Source organism: Misgurnus anguillicaudatus, chromosome 20 (genome assembly GCF_027580225.2).
Source record: "Misgurnus anguillicaudatus chromosome 20, ASM2758022v2, whole genome shotgun sequence".
NCBI lineage: Eukaryota > Metazoa > Chordata > Actinopteri > Cypriniformes > Cobitidae > Misgurnus > Misgurnus anguillicaudatus.
In genome coordinates, this window is record NC_073356.2 from 2,540,314 (window position 1) to 2,552,581 (window position 12,268).

Here is a 12,268-nt window from a genome sequence, read left to right on the forward strand (position 1 = left end):
CTCATGAAAAAATAAATCTAGATATATGCACACGCACACACACTCACACACACACACACACACACACACACACACACACACACACACACACACACACACACACACACACACGCACACACACAGTGCCCTCCATAAGTATCAGAACAATAAAGACAAGATTTTTCTGTTTGATGTGGAGACCAGAAATTGGTAAGATAAATATCAGTATACCAGAAGTTTAGAATGTCACATTTTATTAACCTTTGTTTATGTTTCAACACATACATGCTTTAACAACAAAGAACAACAGCATTAAATGCTGACTTATGTGTATTGTACACAAATGCACATAAGTGAATCAAACTGATCCTACATATTTTATGCTTTTCATGTGTAAACAATCAGGACACAGCTCAGTGCCCATTAAAAAAAATAATGCGACAGATTCTGTACTTTTGTCTCATGTTCATCTTTTAATGTTTAGACATTTCTTGACTCCACAGCAAACAGAAGAATACTTATGAAGGGCATTTCTACAGTATGTGTAAAACTGCAACATACACCAACAGTATACAGAAAAATGTAGCTTGTAGCTGAAATATCAGACAAGTAAACTGACAACAGTTTTGTTTTGTATATGTATAAAGTTGGAATCTCCTAAGATGGTCTGAGGACATTGACAGTTTACACTTAGACAAAACTCATGTTTTCTTACGTTGTCATGTCACGTGTGTTTTGTGGGAATCACTTACATCATACAGTACATTAAACAGCGAATCAGACGTCAATCATCGATGGATTTTCTTCAATCTGTGCTACAGTGTTTCTGGAGGTTGCACGCGTTTAACTGTGTCTGACGACGAACAGGTCGGCGGTCGCGCGTATGTAATGGCGGGTACATGTGTGAAGTTTTGCTTTTAGTTAAAAGATTGGTAAATACATTTCCACGTCACCCAACACTGGTTATATTCTGCGTGTTTCTACATAGGTTACGAGTAAAACAGCTTCGGACGATTCCGTGTTTGAAGCGATCTGAACAATTCATTCAAACTGATTCGCGAACCACTTTAAAACATTTGGCCCATTCGCTTTGTAAAGAGTCGACTCAAAAGACTCATTTATTTGCAACACTTTGTAATGAAAACGACTCAAATGAGTCATTAATCCGCGAATGCGCCAGAAACACAAGATAGCAATTTAAAAATAAAATACAAATTTCGTAATTAATTAAAATACCGATGCCAAACGATCACTGCTACGCGAGGACGCGAAACTGACGTCTTTACAAACTAATACGTTTACAATGTATTACATTGATGAAAAAGGGAATTAAACTTGTCGTGCCATATATCACTGAAATAAAAGAAAGGGATTAAAATATGTCTGAATCATATAATTCCTACCTGTATGTGAAAATGCACGTTCTCCAGAGAGCTCGCGTTGATTCAAGCATTCAGAATATAAAATCCATTTGCAGTTTTGCGTCCGAAACCGCATACTGTATAGTGAATAAGATGAAGTTTACGATTCTAAAAATATGTATCCAGGAATCTGTCCATATACGATACGAAGCTTGAGTGGCAGCCGAGGTTACTGAGTCCTCCACGGGCTCGCAGCAGAGTCTGAGGCTGTCGCCTCTTCCACGGGCTTCTCTGCTTTCTCTTCCTCAGCTCTTCGCTGTATTGTGGCTCGTAAAGGAACACCCAATTCTCTCAAAAGCTCTTCTATATTCCATTTTGCCATTTTAACATTAAAACTACATCCCGCCATTGTTATTCAAACTTTTCCACGGAGCAATAGCCTGTTAGCTTAGCTTCTAAAGATGGCTGCCGCTATCTTTACATTCTGTCTAAAAAACACGTTTGAACGTAAAGGCTGCCCTCTACTGGTAAAGGCTAATGACATTTTTTAATTTTACACAGGTTTTAATTGGACATCTTAAAGTGAAAATAACATAATATAGACATGTTTCTGCAATGTTTTTTTTATCTTGGGCATCTTCACATTGGAGTAAAGAGTTCATATAAACATTATGGTTAATAAATGTTACAGACATATTGAGATTTGAACTACTTCCTGTTTTGGCGGCGTTGACGCACATTTAGTTTGGGCTGTGGCGCGCAAACGCTTCCGAAAATCAAAAATCCTTCTGGTAACTTTTGTGAGGCTCGGTCCAAGGATCGCGTACGTGGAATTTCATGAGGTTTGGACCAAATTTGTGACCTGTGAAACTTTTTTAAGGTTTTGTGTTCTCTCCAATATGGCGGCCGAACGACATGGATCTGTGACTTCATCCTCTCAAGCAACTTGCACCGGTACTGCCCGAACATTTTAAAGTTTGAACGGTGTCTCTGCGTCAAACGGTCTGGTCGCTAGAGCTGGCCAAAAAAATCTACCCGGGAAAAATAATAATAATAAAACTTAAGAAGAACAATAAGTGTGCTTTTGCAAGCACACTCAAGCAACTTGCACCGGTACTGCCCGAACATTTTAAAGTTTGAACGGTGTCTCTGCGTCAAACGGTCTGGTCGCTAGAGCTGGCCAAAAAAATCTACCCGGGAAAAATAATAACTAGAAAATGCACTTCCAGAGGAACCGCAAAAGTGTGCTTGCTCTGGTGCGGTCACTAACGTGATTTGTGAAATGTAAAATTTTAGAATGTTTTTTATCTTGTGCATCCTCGCATTGGAGTCCCAAGTTCATGTACAAAGTTTGGTTTCAATACGTGAAAGCATTCCTGACACACACACACACACACACACACAAACACACACACACACACACAGAAATGTATACAGGCTTGTAACCAGGGGTGTTTCCAGCATTTAAGGACATCCGGGGCTTAGCACAGACCATTTTATGTAAATACAGGGATCACAAGCCTAGAGAACCCGCTCTAGCTAGCCTAGAACCAACTATAACGGCTGTGCTGCACATGTTCAGGGTTCGACATTAAGGCTTGTCCGCTTGTCCGGGACAAGTGGATTTTTTGTAGGACAAGTGTAAGAAAAAATTAGTTGTCCGACTCCTCTATGAAAAATCCCTTGCTCTGCCACTGATTAGCAAAACACAAAAAATACATTATATTATAAAACTTTACCCGGACAAGTGACTTTTGTGCATGGACAAGTGAAACACAAATTTACTTGTCCGAAGGACAAGTTCCTCAAAAAGTTAATGTCAAGCCCTCAGTGTTTTCTTATTACATTTTTTTTTAGAATTGTAATTTAAATAATTTTAATTTTTGAGTGAACAATCCCTTTAAAGTGCCCTATTTTCACACACTAGTTTTGTACATAATATACCAAAAATCCTTTAGTACTTAAGATAATCTTAAAAACATGAGACTTAAAGGTGCAGTGTGTATATTTTAGCGGCATCTAGTGGTGAGGTTCCAAATTGCAACCAACAGCTCAGTTCACAGCTCACCCCTCGCTTTTGAAATGCATAGAGAAGCTACGGTAGCCACCACAGGACAAACATGTCATGATTGGAGACAACTTAATAAAAAAGTTTGTCCATTAAGAGCTTCTGTAGAAACATGGGAGCACAAAACGGCGACTTCCATGTAAGGGGACCCTCGGTGTATGTAGATAAAAACGTCTCATTCTAAAGTAATAAAAACATAACGGTTAATTATGAAAGGTGTTTATACACCACTGATAATATAGTTTTGTATATTATTTTGCATTTCTGTCAAGAGATCCTTCCAGAAATTACACACTGCACCTTTAATGTAGGCCAGAGTTCACGTCACCAAAAGCAGCAGATATAAGCTGCATTTTATTGATCATAAGCTCATTTTTAAAATAAGCGATAGGAAAGAGTGACAGCAGCACTGATAGCCTAATATCATTGCATTTCTTTACTATTTATGAATATGATTGTGTGTTGAGCATCTACGACAGGGCTATTCAATTAGTTTGTCATGAGGGCCAGAGATATATCAGTGATGATGACTACATATACATTTAAACATACTCATGTTGTATTTTGAAACTGCATAACAACAAAATCAGTGCATTGTACAATATACTTTTTCTACAAACATGTATTTTCAAACTGCATACAACAAAACTTGTGCATTGTAATATGACCAAGTAGGCTTTATCTACATCCAGACATGTTCGTATTTTGTATTTTAAAACTGCATAACAACATAAGTGCATTGTAAGATACCCGAGGAAGCTTTATTCTACATTTAAAGGGGTAAATAAGAGCCATATCACACTTATTGAGAATTTAACTTATTTACTCACTTAAGTACACATAACCAAAAGTTTATAATATGGAATATAACATTGTTTTATGCAGTTTTTTGTCAATGCTAATTATTTCACGACCTCTATTTAAACTACAACCGCCATTTTAATAACTGGCAAACATTAGGCTAGCTTCTAATAAGAGAAATTATACTTTTAGATTTCGTCAGGGCAGTAAAATCAGGTGTATGTTTGTCAGCGCGATACGCATGCAGTGGTGCAGGTGCTGGGCTGTGAGCGATGGGCGATTAACTTACTATCTGTCTGATTATTTAGGCTTCAACGTGGCAAACTCAGCCTAGATTCATGAAGATTTTAACAGAGGTGGAAAGAGTAGCCAAAAACTTTACTTAAGTTAAAGTAAAAGTAACTAAATAAATAATTACTCAAGTAGAAGTAAAAAGTATGCAATGAAAATAATACTCAAGTAGCGAGTTACTAGTTACTCATGAAAAAATAAATCTAGATATATGCACACACACGCACACACACACACACACACACACACACGCGCACACACACAGTGCCCTCCATAAGTATCAGAACAATAAAGACAAGATTTTTCTGTTTGATGTGGAGACCAGAAATTGGTAAGATAAATATCAGTATACCAGAAGTTTAGAATGTCACATTTTATTAACCTTTGTTTATGTTTCAACACATACATGCTTTAACAACAAAGAACAACAGCATTAAATGCTGACTTATGTGTATTGTACACAAATGCACATAAGTGAATCAAACTGATCCTACATATTTTATGCTTTTCATGTGTAAACAATCAGGACACAGCTCAGTGCCCATTAAAAAAAATAATGCGACAGATTCTGTACTTTTGTCTCATGTTCATCTTTTAATGTTTAGACATTTCTTGACTCCACAGCAAACAGAAGAATACTTATGAAGGGCATTTCTACAGTATGTGTAAAACTGCAACATACACCAACAGTATACAGAAAAATGTAGCTTGTAGCTGAAATATCAGACAAGTAAACTGACAACAGTTTTGTTTTGTATATGTATAAAGTTGGAATCTCCTAAGATGGTCTGAGGACATTGACAGTTTACACTTAGACAAAACTCATGTTTTCTTACGTTGTCATGTCACGTGTGTTTTGTGAGAATCACTTACATCATACAGTACATTAAACAGCGAATCAGACGTCAATCATCGATGGATTTTCTTCAATCTGTGCTACAGTGTTTCTGGAGGTTGCACGCGTTTAACTGTGTCTGACGACGAACAGGTCGGCGGTCGCGCGTATGTAATGGCGGGTACATGTGTGAAGTTTTGCTTTTAGTTATAAGTTTGGTAAATACATTTCCACGTCACCCTACTCTGGTTATATTCTGCGTGTTTCTACATAGGTTACGAGTAAAACAGCTTCGGACGATTCCGTGTTTGAAGCGATCTGAACAATTCATTCAAACTGATTCGCGAACCACTTTAAAACATTTGGCCCATTCGCTTTGTAAAGAGTCGACTCAAAAGACTAATTTATTTGCAACACTTTTTAATGAAAACGACTCAAATGAGTCATTAATCCGCGAATGCGCCAGAAACACAAGATAGCAATTTAAAAATAAAATACAAATTTCGTAATTAATTAAAATACCGATGCCAAACGATCACTGCTACCCGAGGACGCGAAACTGACGTCTTTACAAACTAATACGTTTACAATGTATTACATTGATGAAAAAGGGAATTAAACTTGTCGTGCCATATATCACTGAAATAAAAGAAAGGGATTAAAATATGTCTGAATCATATAATTCCTACCTGTATGTGAAAATGCACGTTCTCCAGAGAGCTCGCGTTGATTCAAGCATTCAGAATATAAAATCCATTTGCAGTTTTGCGTCCGAAACCGCATACTGTATAGTGAATAAGATGAAGTTTACGATTCTAAAAATATGTATCCAGGAATCTGTCCATATACGATACGAAGCTTGAGTGGCAGCCGAGGTTACTGAGTCCTCCACGGGCTCGCAGCAGAGTCTGAGGCTGTCCCTCTTCCCCGGGCTTCTCTGCTTTCTCTTCCTCAGCTCTTCGCTGTATTGTGGCTCTTAAAGGAACACCCGATTCTCTCAACAGCTCTTCTATATTCCATTTTGCCATTTTAACATTAAAACTACATCCCGCCATTGTTATTCAAACTTTTCCACGGAGCAATAGCCTGTTAGCTTAGCTTCTAAAGATGGCTGCCGCTATCTTTACATTCTGTCTAAAAAACACGTTTGAACGTAAAGGCTGCCCTCTACTGGTAAAGGCTAATGACATTTTTTAATTTTACACAGGTTTTAATTGGACATTTTAAAGTGAAAATAACATAATATAGACATGTTTCTGCAATGTTTTTTTTTATCTTGGGCATCTTCACATTGGAGTAAAGAGTTCATATAAACATTTTGGTTAATAAATGTTACAGACATATTGAGATTTGAACTACTTCCTGTTTTGGCGGCGTTGACGCACATTTAGTTTGGGCTGTGGCGCGCAAACGCTTCCGAAAATCAAAAATCCTTCTGGTAACTTTTGTGAGGCTCGGTCCAAGGATCGCGTACGTGGAATTTCATGAGGTTTGGACAAAAGTTGTGACCTGTGAAACTTTTTTAAGGTTTTGTGTTCTCTCCAATATGGCGGCCGAACGACATGGATCTGTGACTTCATCCTCTCAAGCAACTTGCACCGGTACTGCCCGAACATTTTAAAGTTTGAACGGTGTCTCTGCGTCAAACGGTCTGGTCGCTAGAGCTGGCCAAAAAAAATCTACCCGGGAAAAATAATAATAATAAAACTTAAGAAGAACAATAAGTGTGCTTTTGCAAGCACACTTAATAATAAAACTTAAGAAGAACAATAAGTGTGCTTTTGCAAGCACACTTAATAATAAAACTTAAGAAGAACAATAAGTGTGCTTTTGCAAGCACACTTAAATATAAAGGAGCTCTTTTATTAAATATCTTGTGTACCATTTTTAATTTAAGATGTTTAACTCTACCCTCTATAGGTAACCAATTAAGCTGTCTAAAATGAGATACATCAACATGTGTAAAACTACTAAGACCTAAAACTACTCTTATTAATTTGTTTTGTGACTTTTGCACTTTATCTAGCCATACACGGGACAAGTGAGACATCCAGGATATGCATGCATACTCAAAATGACATTGTACTAAACAAGATGCAAGTAATTTAAGAGTTTGTTTATCCAAACAACTGGCATATCTAGCAAGAAACCTTATCCTAGCATTAACCTTACCCAAAATCTTTAAAGCCATACTGGTTCCACTTAGATCATTGTCAAGGATACATCCAAGATATTTAACGGAAGTTCTATTAGAGAACCTTGTGCATGCTAAAGACCACTGGAAAACAGACCAATCTATAACAACAACTGTGATGTTACAGTCAAGATGTACGGCCCAACATTTAATTACACATTAAATTAATTACATTGTTGTTACAATGCTAAAAAAAAAAGTTGTGACTGCTGAGTTAGCGCTATATGCTAGCTCATGTTATATGCTAGCGTTCAGGCTGAAGTTCTACTATTGACGTTACAGTTATGTTTTGCAGGTCCATACTAAAAAAAACACAAACCTACCACTCAGAAACGTTCATTAACAATCTCCAAACAATTGATTATTCCTCAAAATCTTTATCTTCATCTGATACAGACTCAAACATAAGATCTGTTTACACACAAACAGAGCTACTGAAAGAGAAACAGCCAATCAGAGCAGAGCTCAACAAGGTAAGGTAAAAATAGACCATTTCATTCTAATGATAAATCCTAGGGTTATAAATAGACATGTAAAACTGTCTCTAGATTATTTTTGCACTTAATAAAGTTACATACCTTCTGTGTAGATATCAAAGAACAATTTAACAGATTATTTATATGCATTCTATGGCACCTTCAAACACATGGAATGTAATTCACAACTAATAATGATTCTTAGATGTTCTTAGTCAATATTAAAGATTTGAAGGTTATATTATCACAGAATGATCTTTACATTAGGATAATTTTATGTAGAAAACAGTAAATTCCAATAAAAGACCATAGGGTTGTTTACAGACCAAGGCTGACATATCATATTCTACTTATATATATGGATATATTGTTGTCAGAAATGCGTATCATCTTTTCTACCTTATTTCTATGCACAGTACAATGTACAACAGCCATAAACAATACCCACATGTTTCATGTTTGATAACCCACAGCTTTATGACCTAACTGACACTGGCAACCGCCTTGCACACGACAACACGACCTTGTGTTTCTGCCCATGGAGCTGTGCAGTAAAAGACGATACTGTATGTGAAAGGCGATACGGACACAGATGGTAGAAAAACAGTCTAATCTGTGAACCTGCTGACTGACAGCATGCATTTAAGCATGGTTGTGTTCTGCTACGGTTTTTAAAAATAGCCCAGTGAAGATGGACACACAAATAATACACCCCAGGCCATCTGTGTGTGTGTGTGTGTGTGTGTGTGTGTGTGTGTGTGTGTGTGTGTGTGTGTGTGTGTGTGTGTGTGTGTGTGTGTGTGTGTGTGTGTGTGTGTGTGTGTGTGTGTGTGTGTGTGTGTGTGTGTGTGTGTGTGGTCTTGTCTCTATCAACCTTGATCTAGTACATTGAGCTGAAGTTCTCTAAAGCATGCGGTAGTAAACTCTGACTCATGGCTTCCAGCTGTAATGAGAGAAACAGCACCTTAATGATGTACAGTTACCAATAATAGCACATAGCAGATCTACCCTGTTGTTGTTATTAGGCATAGAGCATTAGACATAGTTTGCCCAAAAATGTCAATTCTGTCATCATTTATCTTATCTTGTTGTTATTTTTTATTTATCAATGGCCTGTAGTCCCTTTGCACTTTCAGTATATGAAAAATATACGAGTAAACATAGATTTGTGTGTGGACTATCTCTTTAAAGATGTTAGGTGATAAGGAGATAAATGTCTAGAAACACAAGATTTCATATAGTATGCCGTAGCTCAGCAGAGGTGATTACACACACGACTAAAAATAGTCACGGTGTGTTTGAGCTCCAAAACTCATTCAAGATAACAACTCATGCAAGGGTTTACAGTCAGTCGGCATACTGAGATCAATGTTGCTTTAAATCACTGTATGTCATGTCATTAGAGATATCGACACTTAAGCTGTCACGGCAGTAAGAGAGTGCCTGAGTCTTGTTGGCCTGAATCCTACTACTACTTTCTCTTAAACAGTGACAAGAACAAGAGTAACTTGGTTTGTTTTATTCAAGGCTGTTTCTCTCACATCATTACTTTGGTGCTGTGATTCAAGGTTGAGATGTGGGTGTGGTGTTTATTTTCACTTCAGGGTTTTTCACCTTGGGATACTGTTTTGGGTTTACCATGTGTGTTTCATTCATTCCTATCTTATAAAACATTGCAGCAAAGCAGGCTTAAATTATTAACCCAGTGTATTTTTTGATCAGTCTGAAATATGAGTGAAGACGACCTAGGGTTATGGGAGAGCGGGGTAAGGAGAACAGACAACGACAGAACTTTCCACCTTGGACAGCCGCATATAGCCAGCATCATCTGCAGGATCTTTGAAAACGCGCTCCCGGCCGAATGGATGATTCGTCAGTGCTTTCTTTTATAGGGGTTGACTAGCCTGGCTAACACCAGACCAGTCTCATAGAGAATGAGACATGGTCTGGGAACCATATGCTCATTTATTCGTATTTGAGGCGTGGTTTACGAATGCCCAGGGCCATTTATTGGGCACTACGAATGTCTATCTAATGCGTCTGTACATAGCTCATAGCCAATTGTTTCAATTATACCAGATGACGTATGTAGAGCGACATCAATTCAGAAGTAAACTACTTTTAGCGGGTATGAGTGCACACAGCTGAAAGCTATGCAACTAAACCGGTAGCTGTATATTGATATTGAAAAGCAACACAACTTTGTGGCACTATGACAACCACAGCAGGGCCGTGCACAGGGGGGTGGCCCGGTGGCTAAAGCAACTGCCCTTCTGCCCTAATCGGCTGAGGTGCCCCTCTCGCCAACCCCAGTCAAAGTGTTCTGTTACCGCTCGTCTAAAGATCCACTGTTTCTGGTAATCCACTTCGTGATTTCCCGCTCGCTCCGCAGCATCTCACACATTCTGTGTCCACTCTTTGAAGGGCGAAGACGACAGTTTGTTGTATTAACAGGTAGATTTATTACATTACCTCAGTTGTTGAGCTGGGGCCCGTTTCAATAAGGAGGTTCAACCAACTCTGAGTTTAAACTTGAACTCTGAGTTGATTTACTCTGAGAAAGTAAACTCTGAGTTTTCGGTTACAGAAAAGCTGATCTGAGTTAGTTCAATCGACTCTGTCGAGTAGGTTGACTCTGAGTTAAGCGCGTGCACAGCCACAATGAAAAGCCATCATCAATGGAGCTCAGATATTACGATTTACCATGGCAACAGCACGTGACAAAGAGGTCTTAATCATTTTTACTACTAAAACTGAAAGTGTTACTGCAAGTCTACAGCAACTACGAGCATATATTTTAAAGAAAAGAGTTGTTTTTGTAAATTGCTACTCTAGTAAATGCGTACATTTAATTTTTCATCACAGTTCAAATATCCGAAGTAAATAAACTGAGGACTGTACGTTATTATATTCATTTACATGCACATGCAATCCCATGGACAAAAAGATGACAGCAGCTCAGCTAAAATAAAATTAAGCATAATACTTTGTCATATAAGGCTACGAACTTTACAAATGTTTGTCATGAATAAAAAAAATTCGCGCAGCCGGGATTCGAACTCCGATCACTGACGGTACGTCTGGCCCAACTACTACACACAGCACTAGGTTAGGTTCAGAGAGTATGTTACTCTGGAAACAGACTCTGAGTATAAGTTACCTCTCCTTCTGAAACAGGCTTGACTTACCCCGCTGTCTCAGGTTTAACCTACCTCCCTTTTTGAAACGGAAAACTCAGAGTTTCCCTTATTTCAGGGTTAACAAACTCAGAGTTTTCACTTAACCACCTTTCTGAAACGGGCCCTTGCTCAATTAGTAATTAGTAACAGCAGCTTGTTTTCTCGTGATCTCAACATAACAAAAGTTGTATTCTTGTGATGTGATTAAAGCTTACGTGTACTCAATAGAACATAATTTTTAGACAGCAAAAGCATATTTAGCTAAATGAGCATGGATGAACAAATGAGATTTTACTTAGATCAGGGATTCGCTCAAGATGAAACAGATTTGACAATAATTGCATTTGATAGCGCGGTGAATTTAGGGACCGTCTTTAAAGTACTCCATATACGTTTCTACTTTAAACAGCATTAAAATGGAATAACTAAAAGTCAACAAACAGTCACAAAACCAACTGTAAAGTGTTCGTGGTTGTCAACTATAATGCACACTTTTTTAGATGTTTTATATTTATTCAAATAAACTGTTAAATACTATTGAAGATAGAAACGTGTACAGTGCACTTTAGAGATGGTCCCTAAATTCACGAACATCAAACTTTATTTATTTATTAAGTCTATCGACAATTACGCGTGGTAACGGCGAAGACTCCATATGCATCAGCAGTCCACTTCAAAATAAATGAAATATTATGGACAGGAAATTACATTATGCATTTGGATTATTATGTCTGGATAGCGAGAAAACAACTTTTGTTATCTCGAGATCATGAGAAAACAAGCAGCAAAAATAAAAATATGGATGACCTCTCTCAGCTTTCCTATGTTTTTGTATTTCTGTGGTAATGATTTGCTCTCTGTCTTCTTAAAGTGCTAACAACTTAGCAAACATTTTTAGAATTACAGTGATTGTCTAATGAGTAATGTACCCGATGAGATCTAATATAAATAACACCAAATTTGCTGTTGTTGGCACACTTTGTCGACAAAAAATAAAAAACAATGTTTTAAAAAAAGACAGATTTGGAAGGGAGGCTGCAAAAGCTGTTCAAAATTGCAAACATGGATTCAAAGCTTCAGCAGG